General features: G+C 46.6%; 1 pseudogene; it reads right to left on the bottom strand.

The window, feature by feature from the left end:
- Positions 1-8805: 8805 nt before the first annotated feature.
- Positions 8806-11097, bottom strand: LOC121313968 (annotated as a pseudogene).
- Between the last annotated feature and the right edge of the window lie 1864 nt (positions 11098-12961).

The raw sequence follows: 12961 nt of genomic DNA, 5'->3' as shown, positions 1-12961 counted from the left end.
GTGTTTTGGGTGTACTTGTTTGTGCAATCCCGAGGCTGCCGACTCGACCCCGCTGACCCGTTCAAGCTCCAGAATTAGTCGCAATGCATTCAATCAAACTAAAATATTTCATTATAGCTGTGCCCATTACGCTCATGACTGTGTCTATATTAAATATGGAGTGGCAATGCTTTGTTACCCACAACTCTGAATGGGCTCTAATAATGGCCCCTGTAGGATACGCACATTGAATCATGGGATTTCATGATTGACCCATGAGATTGATTGCCCTACCCTTGCTTTCACCACGCTCGCCCAGCACTGCAGCTCCCAATTTTTTCACAGCTGCCAATATTTCACGTTCATGTCATCTCATTTTATCTTATTATGCTTCCTATGCAAGCTGCTGCCCTTGACCAATTCATTCAGCAATATTCTTTTTCTCTTTCAGCAGTAGCCATAAGCGCTCAACTGAAGCCAAAAGTTACAAACTCACTGTAAGATACCTCTGGCGGCAGAAACCGGCAACTTGCAATATACAATTTTAGCTGTGTTTCATGGGGCTCATTCACAGCATTTCACTTAATATATCTATCTGTAGTTTTCAAGATTAAACATAATACTTATTCCTCCCATATAGACGCAGCAGTCAATGTCAACAGGTCTTTCATGTCAACAGGTCTTCCACTGCAGTGGAATCTTGTGCTCTTTCTCCTCCATGATATATCTTTGCTCAAGATATAGCTTATGTCCAACACAGTAGTGCTAGTATGCCCGGGATGGGGACCATCTCTCCAATGGGCCTACCAGAGGTTTCCTCTCAAAAAAGTTTTTTTTTTCTTATCTGCTGAACGGTGAGATTAGTCTTTAATTGCCTATCCAGAAAAAAAATAAAACAATGTATGTATTATATATTACAAATAATTATTGACCGCAATGCAATTACTGTGTGTGTGTGTGTGTGTGTGTGTGTGTGTGTGTGTGTGTGTGTGGCAGGCTGGCGAGTGGATAGAGGCCCAGAGACAGACTGCAGTTCAAAAAAAATAACTATTTTATTATAAATAAACAAAAATAAAAGGGCACAAGGGCAAAATAACAGATATTTAAACACAAATAAAGATAAAAAACAAAACTTACAAAAATAACAGTTTCCAGGCTGGGCAATGCCTTCACTGATTCAAGTTTTCTACAAACAACCAAAAAAACCAACCTGCTTCCTCAGCTCCCTCTCTCCCAAATGAGAAGCTGAGGCCTCCTTTTATATCAGGTGGCTGGGCGCTGATTGATCGTTAATCAACCTAATCAACTAATCAACCCCAGCCACCTGAACATAATAAACCCAGGCAGGCAGGGGAAGTTAACCCCATCCCTGCCAATTTAAAAGGGCAGAGCTTTGCTCTGCCACACACCTCCCCCCATGTACAACGTACACCGGCCGCAATCGGCCAACTCCCCCCCCCCCCCCACCCTCCTCCCCCCAAGAGTCCAATTATGTCCCTTGGGTGGGCTGTTATGGTGGGTGGTGGTGGGCGGGGTTGATGTCGGAGCCCCCAAGCCTTCTTTGGTTGAGGGGGCCCCGAATCTCCAAGGTAGCATGGCGACGGCGGCCCGGCTCCCTCTGGTGGCGGAGGCGGCGACGGCGGCCCGGCTCCCTCTGGTGGCGGAGGCGGCGACGGCGGCCCGGCTCCCTCTGGTGGCGGAGGCGGCGACGGCGGCCCGGCTCCCTCTGGTGGCGGAGGCGGCGACGGCGGCCCGGCTCCCTCTGGTGGCGGAGGCGGCGACGGCGGCCCGGCTCCCTCTGGTGGCGGAGGCGGCGGCCCGGCTCCCTCTGGTGGCGGAGGCGGCGGCGGCGGCCCGGCTCCCTCTAGCGGCGGCGGCGGCCCGGCTCCCTCTGGTGGCGGAGGCGGCGGCGGCGGCCCGGCTCCCTCTGGTCTCGGAGGGCGGCGGCGGCGGCCCGGCTCCCTCTGGTGGCGGAGGCGGCGGCGGCGGCCCGGCTCCCTCTGGTGGCGGAGGCGGCGGCCCGGCTCCCTCTGGCTCTGAGAGCGGCGGCGGCTCCTCCCTCTCGGGCTCTGAGGAGCGACGGCAGATCCTCCTCCCTCTCTGGCTCTGGGAGCGACGGCGGCTCCTCACCCCTCTCTGGCTCTGGGAGCGACGGCGGCTCCTCACCCCTCTCTGGCTCTGGGAGCGACGGAAGCTCCTCCTCCCTCTCTGGCTCTGGGAGCGACGGCAGCTCCTCACCCCTCTCTGGCTCTGGGAGCGACGGCAGCTCCTCCTCCCTCTCTGGCTCTGGGAGCGACGGCAGATCCTCCTCCCTCTCTGGCTCTGGGAGCGACAGCAGATCCTCCTCCCTCTCTGGCTCTGGGAGCGACGGCAGCTCCTCTCTGGGGGCGACGGCGGATGCCCCTCTCTGGCTCTGGGAGCGACGGCAGCTCCTCCTTCCTCTCTGGCTCTGGGAGCGACAGCAGCTCCTCACCCCTCTCTGGCTCTGGGGACGACGGCAGCTCCTCACCCCTCTCTGGCTCTGGGGACGACGGCAGCTCCTCACCCCTCTCTGGCTCTGGGGATGACGGCAGCTCCTCACCCCTCTCTGGCTCTGGGAGCGACAGAGGCTCCTCCTCCCTCTCTGGCTCTGGGAGCGACGGAGGCTCCTCACCCCTCTCTGGCTCTGGGGGCGACGGCGGCTCCTCACCCCTCTCTGGCTCTGGGAGCGACGGCAGCTCCTCACCCCTCTCTGGCTCTGGGAGCGACGGCAGCTCCTCGCCCCTCTCTGGCTCTGGGGAAGGCGGCTCACCCCTCTCTGGCTCTCGGGAAGGCGGCTCACCTCTCTTTATTGGAGTGACCGGTGGATCTCCCATGTCTACCGCCAGGTAATTAACCACCATGAGGGCAACCTCTGGGAAGGACGCCGGGTGGTGTTGTTCCTCCCACTGTTCCCACCTCTCCCCATCTCGACGCCACAGCGTGTTGATAACTATGGGGAGATCGTGGACGAGGTCTGCCTCAGGGTGCATCAACCAGTCCCAGATCTCCTGGGACGGTGGTGAAGGTGGTGGTGCTAGAGGTAGTGGGGTGGCCCCTGATGCCCGGGGTGAACAAGGCACCTCTTCCTGGGCCTGGTTGTAGGGGCATCCTGCCCAGTTGTGGCCGTCCTCCTCACAACGGCCACACCAGTTTGCCGGTGGCACGTCTGGGCAGGACCGCCAACGATGGTCCTCCTTCCCGCACCAGGAACACCAGGGGAAGAGGCTGGCCGGGTCCTCCAGCGGTGGCTGCAGCAGCTTACATTTCTTCAGCTGCTGCTTTTCCTGCCTTTGCCGCTGTCTGCTCTTCTTTCCCATTTTTTTTTTTCCAAAAAAAATAAATAAATAAAATAAATAAATAAATACTGCTCTGAGCCTCTAGGTGGCGCTATCCCACTTCTGACACCAAATGTGGCAGGCTGGCGAGTGGATAGAGGCCCAGAGACAGACTGCAGTTCAAAAAAATAACTATTTTATTATAAATAAACAAAAATAAAGTGCACACGGGCAAAATAACAAATACTCAAACACAACTAAAGCAAAAACAAAACTCACAAAAATAACAGTTTCCAGGCTGGGCAATGCCTTCACTGGATTCAAGTTTTCTACACAACCAAAAAAACCAACCTGCTTCCTCAGCTCCCTCTCCCCAAATGAGAAGCTGAGGCCTCCTTTTATATCAGGTGGCTGGGCGCTGATTGATCGTTAATCAACCTAATCAACTAATCAACCCCAGCCACCTGAACATAATAAACCCAGGCAGGCAGGGGAAGTTAACCCCATCCCTGCCAATTTAAAAAGGGCAGAGCTTTGCTCTGCCACAGTGTGTGTGTATATTTATATATATAACATTTTGTTGGCAGCTGAGTGTACTCCACAACGCTTTCAAATTAGACTTTACATGTATAATCTACACAAACTACTCCACATTGATAAAGTAAAAAAATGCATATATAATGTAAATACGATTTACAGAGAAAAACAGATTAATCTCAGTTGCATAAGTATTCAACCCCTTTGCTACTGCAGCCCTAAATCAGCTCAGGTGCAAATTATTTGTTTGAAAGGTCACAAAATTAGTAAAATGTTTTCAGCCTGTGTGTACTCAGAGTGGTTTAAATAATTTCCTTCAGGTATATAAAGACTTTCAAGCTGCAACTCACATAGGGATCCAATAAAGTAACCATGAAGACCAAGGAGCTTTCAAAACAAGTCAGGGATAAACTGGTAGAGAGGCACAGAGCAGAAGTGTATAAGATTATCTCTCTCAGCACAGTGAAGTCCATCATTATGAAGTGGAAGATGCATCATAACACCCAAACACTACCTAGACTCAGGTCGCCCTCCCACACTGAGCAGCTGGGCAAGCAGGAAACTGGTTTGGGATGTCACTCTGAGCCAACAATGACCTTGAGAGATCTGCAAAGTTCTGTGCCTGAGATGGGAGTCAGTGTTCACACATCAACAATAAGCCGGTCCCTACACAAAGCTGACCTCTATGGACGGATTGTAAGAAAGAAGCCATTACTCAAAAAGTCTCATCTTAAAGCACATATGGTGTTTGCGAAAAAGTATGTAGATGATACTGCAGACATGTGGAAAAAGGTTTTGTGGTCAGACGAGACCAAAACTATTTGGCCTAAATTCCAAGCATTATGTCTGGGGCAAGCCCAACACTGCACATCACTCAGTCAACACCATTCCAACTATCAAGCATGGTGGTGGCAGCATCATGTTATGGGGATGCTTCTCTTCAGCATGGACTGGGAAGCTTGTCAGGATAGAGGGGATAATGGATGGTACAAAGCATAGGCAAATCCTTGAGGAAAACTTGTTTGAGTCAGCCAACACTCTGAAACTGGGGAGGAAATTCACATTTCAACAGGACAATGACTCAAAGCACAAAGCCAAAGCCACACTGGAGTGGTTGAACAAGAATAGAATTCATGTTCCTCTGCTCTCCCTCTACTGGAAAACTCAAAACAATCACTAACCATCTGTAACAGGGAGAGATCTGTGCTGACTCTGCTGGCGTGTTCACGGGCTGCAGGAAGAGGGCGGCAGTCGCCCAACAGCCGCCTGTGAGTCATGGCAATGACACGGGGAGGTGGGAAAGTGTGTGTGTGGACTTTCCCCCTCTCTGAATGGCTGGGAGGCGGGTCTTGGGTGATTGTTGGTCCTATATAATAACGCTCTGTTGTTTCCTCAGGTCTGCCCACTTAGACGCGCTAAGGGTGCGGACTCCTTTGATTCGGGACCGGGAATCAGCGAGGCAGAGAGAGAGAGAGCGCGGGGAACCCTTGGGCAGACCCCGGCGTATTGTGAAAGAGCAGGCTAGATAGCCGAGAGAGTAGGACGGTGATCCGGGTCGTGCGGGTAGCGGCGACCGGGATAACGCTGCCGAGTGCAGCACCTTTTATTTGTAGTTTTATTACTGTTTTATTTTCCCTTGTTCTTTTCGCCTTCTGTTTTCATTATTATTTCTTTGAGCACCTGCGAGTGCATTTGCGGTTCGTGTACCAGCTGTGGTATTTCCGTGGTGCTGTCTATCATCGTTGATAGGCAGCCCACGGTCAACAGTGCCCTCTGCCGGAGAGAAAAAAAAAAGAACCGGTCTAAAATAAAACTGGGCACCTGTGTGGTGTTTCCCAAATACACCTGTCTGTCTCCGGGTCAGTGAATTACCCACACCCCTTCCACACCATCACTGAGTCCTTGGCTAATAATGCAGTCCCAAATAATAAATAACAATACAATACACAATCCAATCTTTGTGCACGGAAAAGTGCCCGGTGTCGCAAACTGCTGGTGCTGTGCTGTGGTGTACTGTGCTGTGAATCACAAGTGCTCCGGTTGGTTATGCTGGCTGGTTAGATACAGCTCCATAGCGGTTAATTCTCAGCAGACACAGACAGAACAAAACAAACAAACAGCATAAGGGGTCGTCCAAATGCATCTCCTCTGTACCACCAAACTCCTCCCTACAATCAATTCGGTGGCATGGTTTATACAATCACTGCCTGATCTATATCTGATCACAATTGTTTAGAGGACTTGCAACTACACGCTTTCCCCAAGATGGCCAACTCCTATTTCCACCTACCGTTGAGTCCGCCAGTCGACGGGAAAACATACAACCAACTTACACAGTGCCTTTTCTGGGAGGGAGGGAGATTTACAGTTAAAATACCTTTGCTCTCTGTTACATATCTCACCCCACCCAACTCTAAATCCCCTAATGGATCCCCTTCCCGTGAAAAAAAACTGCATTTTGGTGCTCCTTACCCACACTTGAAGATTGTTGGCGTTTGACAGTGTTTTAATTGATTGACAGACAGTATTCTCGCACAAAGTCACCGATACATACCTCTGCAATAAACAGTGCAACAAGGCACAGCGCTCTGACAAACTCATTAACACAATCATTCAGTGCTTTCTTTCTGTTAAAGCAGGTGTAAAAGCTGCATAAATGGATTGCTTGTCTCTCAGTTCACTTTCTAGTTTTAGTTTAAAGTTTTGCTTATGTTTCAGTATGTTCTTTTATTGTAAGTGCAAACATGTACCTCAGTGCAGCAGTATTTGCAGCGCTGTGCATCCTCTGCCTCATCTGACCTACTGCTATCTTTGCTTTTTGAGTACTTTGAAACATTAATTTTCTTTTGAATATTCATAGACTGATTTATGTTTTCTCCCTATTCCTCATCCACTAAAACTATTATATTTTTGTGCAAGTATTTCAATTTAGTTTTTGATATGCTACGCCCAGCAATTGCCACAATAATCAGACTTTGATTGGCAAAAACAATCAGGTGATAGTGATTGTGAAGCGAGAGAGAATGACATTTGAACATTATTTGATCCTCTAATGTCTAAACGTCTGCTGTATCCTAGAATGCAGTGTAGGTCTGCTTATTACAATGCCAGAGTCAAAATAAAACAGCATTAAAGCTATTGAAAATAAATAATATGCTCTCCAGGTAGAGCTAAAAATCACCATGTCATCAATGTATGCGATGGCATACTGCTGATGGGGCGCTAGGACCTGGTCCGTCAGTATATGAAAGGTGGCCGGGGCTCCATGCAACCCAAAGGGCATGGTCAGGAAATGGAATAAGCCATCTCGGGTAGAGAAAGCAGTTTTGTCTTCCGAGCTCTGAGTTAGTGAAATTCACCAGTATCCCTTCATCAGATTCAAAGTCGAGATAAACCGCGCCTGTCCCAGTCGATCGAGGAGCTCATCAACCCTGGGCATGGGATATGCATCAAACATGGAGATGGCATTGACCTTTCTAAAATCCACACAGAACCAAGTGGCCATCCTTTTTAGGCACCCTCACTATTGGACTGCTCCACTTGCTCCGGGAAAGTTCAATGATTCCAAGCATAAGCATATCCCTCACCTCCTGGCCAACAGGGCCCCTGCAGCTCTTCGGGATTCAACACGGTCTCTCCCTGACCATGACACCTGCTAGTGTAATAATAGCATGTTTGATAATACTAGTTCTATTGGGCAGGTCAGAATAACACATCACAAAACTTTTTTACCTACTCATGGAGCTCACACTTCTGATTAGGAAGTAACTGTTCTCCCATTGGAATATTGCCTGTAGCTGGTGGATTGACAGTGGAACCAAAATCCTCTTCTATAATGTTACTAACTATAATCAGGGTCTCCCTTTTTTAAAAGCAAATAATGTTTTGTTACGAAGATCGGGTTGTCTAATTTCATAGTTTACATTACCAATTGCCCATATCACCTCATATGGTCCCTGACACTTAGCATACAGTTTAGGTTCCAAAGTAGGCAGTAGAAACAGTACTTTAACTCTAAAAACTATGTTTTTAGAACTTTTATTTTGCCATTCCCATACTTCTTTTACAAGATCAAGGACACCTTGTGGTTGTCTCATATATAGCAGCTCAAAGAGAGAAAACTCAGCAGAACTCTAAGGTACCTCTCTCACTTCAAACATCAGGTAGAGAAGCCTAATGCTGCTCTTGGTTGACAAACCGTCTCAGCATCTGAGTAAAGCATTCTACAAGTCCGTCCATCTGCGGGTGATAAGTCTGAATGGACCGAATTTGCAACAATTTATACAGTTCCTTTAACCCTTTGAGTAGTGAGTTTTAGAATGTTTTGATGGGCCCACTGGAGTGAGTTTTTTTTTCATAATTTCACAATTTAGTTTTTCATTTTCTCATTAAAATCACATCGACACATTTGTTAGTAGGCCTATTAGCAATTTATTGCACAATGAAAATATATGAACAACTATTTCTTACAGTAAATAAACAAAACAAATAAATATTAATAATAGCGAAAAGGTTTTGACAAAATATTAATAATAGCGAAAGGTTTTGACAAAAATAAAAGGTAATCAGAAACAACAATCAGGATCAACAACAACACAACCCAAAATAAAAACTTGAGCGAGAGAGAGAGAAAGAGAAAGAGAGCTATACACCATATCTGGGTAAACGTGGTGAGGGTGAAAGCAGTGAGGAAAATGTAGGTCAGTGATCCTTGTCATGTTGTCTGAGTTTGGGCGTCTCCTCGACTGGATGATATTTTCAGAGAGAGAGAGATCACATCCAGGTACTAGGTGGTGGGGGCTGAGAGTCAATAATGCTTCAGTGTATGGTAATCCTTGAAGCATGGATCAACGCATAAAGCTGTGTTGCACGCCATGCACATAAATCGCGTGTCCTTCCTCTGCCTGGGCCTGCGGGTGGTGTGGCTACAGACACGACACCTGCTCTGTGTACGACTGCCCTTTGCTGTTTGGGGTATGGGGTGTGGAAAATGTCACTCGATGATCTGTGTCAGATTGTCTGAGCTAGGGCAGCCTCCACTGGATGACTTTTGTGGTGCATGATATTTTTCAACCAGCTGCGAGATTAAGTTTTGCCTGAACTTGCGGAAAGTGAGCAATTTTTTGGATCCGGTTTTGTGGAGGATGAAGGCTTTCAACATGGCCATATCAAGCAAGTGGAAGAAAAGCTTTTTGTACCACTTGAGCCACTTCCTTGCACAATCGACAAAGATAATTTGCATGTCCAATTTGTCCACCAAGCCCATCTTATGGTTGTACTCTAGCACACACTCCAGTATTACCTTGTTTTCCCCAGTGGCGGGATCGACTTTGTCAGTCACTTTCATCACAGGCCTGTGCACAGAGGTGAGGACATGCACATATCTTTTGTCATGCCACTTCGCAGCCAGCAACTTGTCCGTGTGTAAAAGCTGGATTTCATTTTATTCTTTTTTTGAACTGGGACATTCTTTTCCTGTTTGCTCGCACGGTGCCACACACACCGGTGTCTTGGCTGTGCAAACACTCAAATAGTGCTGGGCTGTTATACCAGTTATCGGTGTAGACGATGTGGCTTTTGTCCAAGTAAGGCTTCACTAGACTGAGGACAACAGAGCCGGACACACGTGACATGAACAATATCGGTAGTGCCACCAGTATGAATAATAAAATTAAAAATATACACGATCTTCACATCGCAGATGACGAACAATTTGATGCCCAAATGATGTCGCTTTTATGGAATGTACTGCTTGAATGAGAGTCTTACCTTCCACAGCATAAGCGACTCGTCAATGCACATATCTTGGAAAACTTGAGTAAACATTTCTTGGAGGGCAGTTACTATTTTTCTGATTTTCCTCAGGGGGTCGGAGCTGTTATCAGAGAAATGAAGCGCTCTCAGGAGCAGAAGGAAGCAATCAAGAGAGAAGAGGGTAGAGAAGAAAGGAGTTGCCATAACAGGATCGGTGGACCAGTACTCTTTCAGGGATTTCTTTTTTATCAAGCCCATGAGTAGAACAGTAGCCAGAAAGACGTACAATTCAGACATCGTTGTGTCCACTCACTTACGTAGTTTTGAACTGACTCCCACCTGAGTTTCCCTCAGTTTCCCAGAAAACATATTCATTTAGCCTGCAATATGTGGCACGATCTCTTTGTCAAAAAACATTTTGAAGCAATCTGCCTTGCTTGGGTCATCAGGCAGAGAACAATCTTTGTTCAGGCCAGACTGTGACAGATCAAACCTGAATTTCCCCATGTTTCCAGCACAGCTTGGTGCCGTCTCTTCGCTGGACACCTATGATACATATACACCTATGACATGTTTAATCAAGTTTACAAATATTTACTTTTACTTTTTGTGCTCAATAATAGAATATATAGGCTTTGTAGCTACAAATCTATTCTCAAAAAGGAAGGGAATTCTTTCCTTCCTTAACTCTCCCTTAACTCTCCTTTCATTGGAAGAAGGATCAGGATGTGATGCTAGCATTCATCAGCAGCCACTGCATAGTTTTATGAGGGGTGCATTGCGGAAAACAGCCTGGCCGCAGTAGCCACGAAGAGAGCTAGGGTCCGCCACAGCCACTGCCACAGTGGCCAACCACAGCACTATGACAGGTCCTGCCTCCGTCACCGCCCGGGGATGCCTTCACGTCGTCGCCCGGGGATGCCTTCACGTCACCACCTGGGGATGCCTGCCTTGCTTCGCCCAAGGATGTCTGCCTCGTTTCACCCAAGGATGCCTGCCTCGCATTGCCTGAGGCTGCCTGCTACTCCACATCGCCTGCGGAGCCACCAGTTACAGGATACAGGGAGCAGTACAGGGAGAGATGGAGCTCCATCTGCCGCCTCTATGGCCAGGGGCTCCCCTCCCGAATTCACCGAATGAGTATCTGTTTAACAGCAAAGATAAATAACTATTTAAATGGGTTTCATTTACATTTACTAGCTGCCCGTTACTTCAGTGTTTATCATAGAAAAAAATAACTCCAACGAAAAATAAGTGCGCAAATAGTATTTTGAAGGTACGTGGATTCCCACCAAAAGCAGTCATAACACACAAATGCAGGTTTAAGCTATTCCCATTTAACATTAAATGTAGTTATTAAATTGTACATTTTGCTCTCATCAAGGGAAAAAAAACAACATTTCTCTTAAATTAAAACAATTTATTTAATTTGGCCAACTTTACCTCTGTCGTTCCGCTGGCTCAGCACTTTGCATACAGTTAGTGCAAAAGCATTGATTACGTACTTCCACGTGACGTTGGCTGCGTGCATTGGAACTGTTGCCTAACAACCACTGACAGACTGCGTGCGGTGTGAGAAAATCACTTCAGCAACAACAACACAGAAGCTGGCTGCTCAAGTGTCAAGGTGGCAGATCTAATTCATGTTTTTTTAAAATGTAATACATTGATAAAGAAACTCAGAGGGGCCACCACCAAACCTAAAATGGGCCGTCATTGGCCCGCGGGCTGCCACTTGCCGACCCCTGTGTTAGTCCACTATTTGTTTAAGCGTTAGTCCGTTTTGTTTGTCTATTTATTTTGGCGGCAAGTGCCGTGTGCTGTTTTTGTTTAAATCTTGTGTGTGTGTTGAGTTTGCCTGAAAAAAAAAGATCCAGAACCAATATTTCCACAACTCGGGCAGCACTATTGACCTCGGGCGTTAGCCTCCACCAATAACGATGCCGGACCACTGTGCTGATGTCCAGGATTCTCGCTCGGCTGTTCTCTCAAACGCCAAGAGGTATGTTTCAATGATGTCTGTGCTGGTCACTTTCTGGAGGACGTAGCTTGCCTGAACGGGCTGACGAGACTCCGGTGTTGGTTTTGTTGCCCGTCCGGTGGTGCTCTGTTGATTGAACAGACTTCATTCTTGCTGATCCTGTGCCACTTGCTCAGCAAGAAATCTATTGTTTTCTTGTAAGGCTGCAGTGGCTTGTTGTTGGGTCGCTGTGGCCTGCAAAATATCCTTCAGGGTGTCTTCCATGATTTATTTACATCTTTTAACATATGTGATGAAGTGGACACCGGTCTGCAATGTTTTATGGGGGTGGTTTCAACAACCCTGTCGTATGTGAGAAATAAAGCACTCCAACAACTCTTGAAATGAAAACAGGATGGTACCTTTATATTTATTTTCTTTACAGGAAACAAAAATAAACAAAACAAAAACCTAAATCCCTGTGGAGTACTAAGTATACTTTTGTACAGGTCAAACTATAACCGGACAGCTAGTCCATTTACTGGTAATCAAAAATACTTTATTTGTTCTTTGTTTCAACTTACAACACACTTCCTGTCTCTCGCCAAACTCCCACACAAAAAACCCAACTGAGGTTTATTTTATAACTCCCCAAGATCAGACGCAGCTGATCAGCATTTCCCATTATCCTTAATTAATCAGTACATTATTCAATTTAGGAGGTCCTTACCAAGATGGCCTCCTATTGCCTCCAATCACCGTAAAATGGAGTGTCCAACCTAAACTCCAGAGTGCTAAAGCCTCCATATTCTTGTTAGGATAACACACTCCCTTACTATATATATATATATATATATATATATATATATATATATATATATATATATATATATATATATATTATTCAATGTTTCATTGTTTTGCATTGGTGGCGCAGTTGCAGGGTGCTAGGTTTCCAACTTTAATAGCCCAGCCTCTGGTGGCTTCATCCTTCTCAAGGAAGGTTCTCAGCGAGACAAGGGGGACTCCTGATCAAATCTATTTAACTCTCTGTCATATTTCCATTTTCTCACCTCTAGTTTCCCCTTGGGGGAAGTATCGGTTACTTTCCAGCCTCGGTGACTAATTTTGGTCTCACCCCGCGAGAGCAGCTCTCTGTGAGCCAAGGGGAATATCTTTACTCATCTCTAAATCACAAAGCACATCTCTCCTATTACACTATGTAACACAATTTTTGTTCCTGGGTAGTAAGTGTTATTTCCTAATTGCTTATGCCTCAAAGGTATAGAAAATGGTTATTATTCCCCACAAACTTTGCTTTTGTGACCAGGACAGTGATATTTTGAAATTTACCTATTTCCAATGAGAAAACGGGCGAATTTGTGTCTTTTCGTTCACATAAAGGCAGAAAAAAACAACATATGAATTCAAATTA

The sequence above is a fragment of the Polyodon spathula genome, chromosome 4, assembly GCF_017654505.1.
Source record: "Polyodon spathula isolate WHYD16114869_AA chromosome 4, ASM1765450v1, whole genome shotgun sequence".
In the NCBI taxonomy this organism is placed as follows: Eukaryota; Metazoa; Chordata; class Actinopteri; order Acipenseriformes; family Polyodontidae; genus Polyodon; species Polyodon spathula.
Note: the sequence above shows the minus strand (reverse complement) of the source record. Positions and strands in the feature narration are given on the sequence as shown.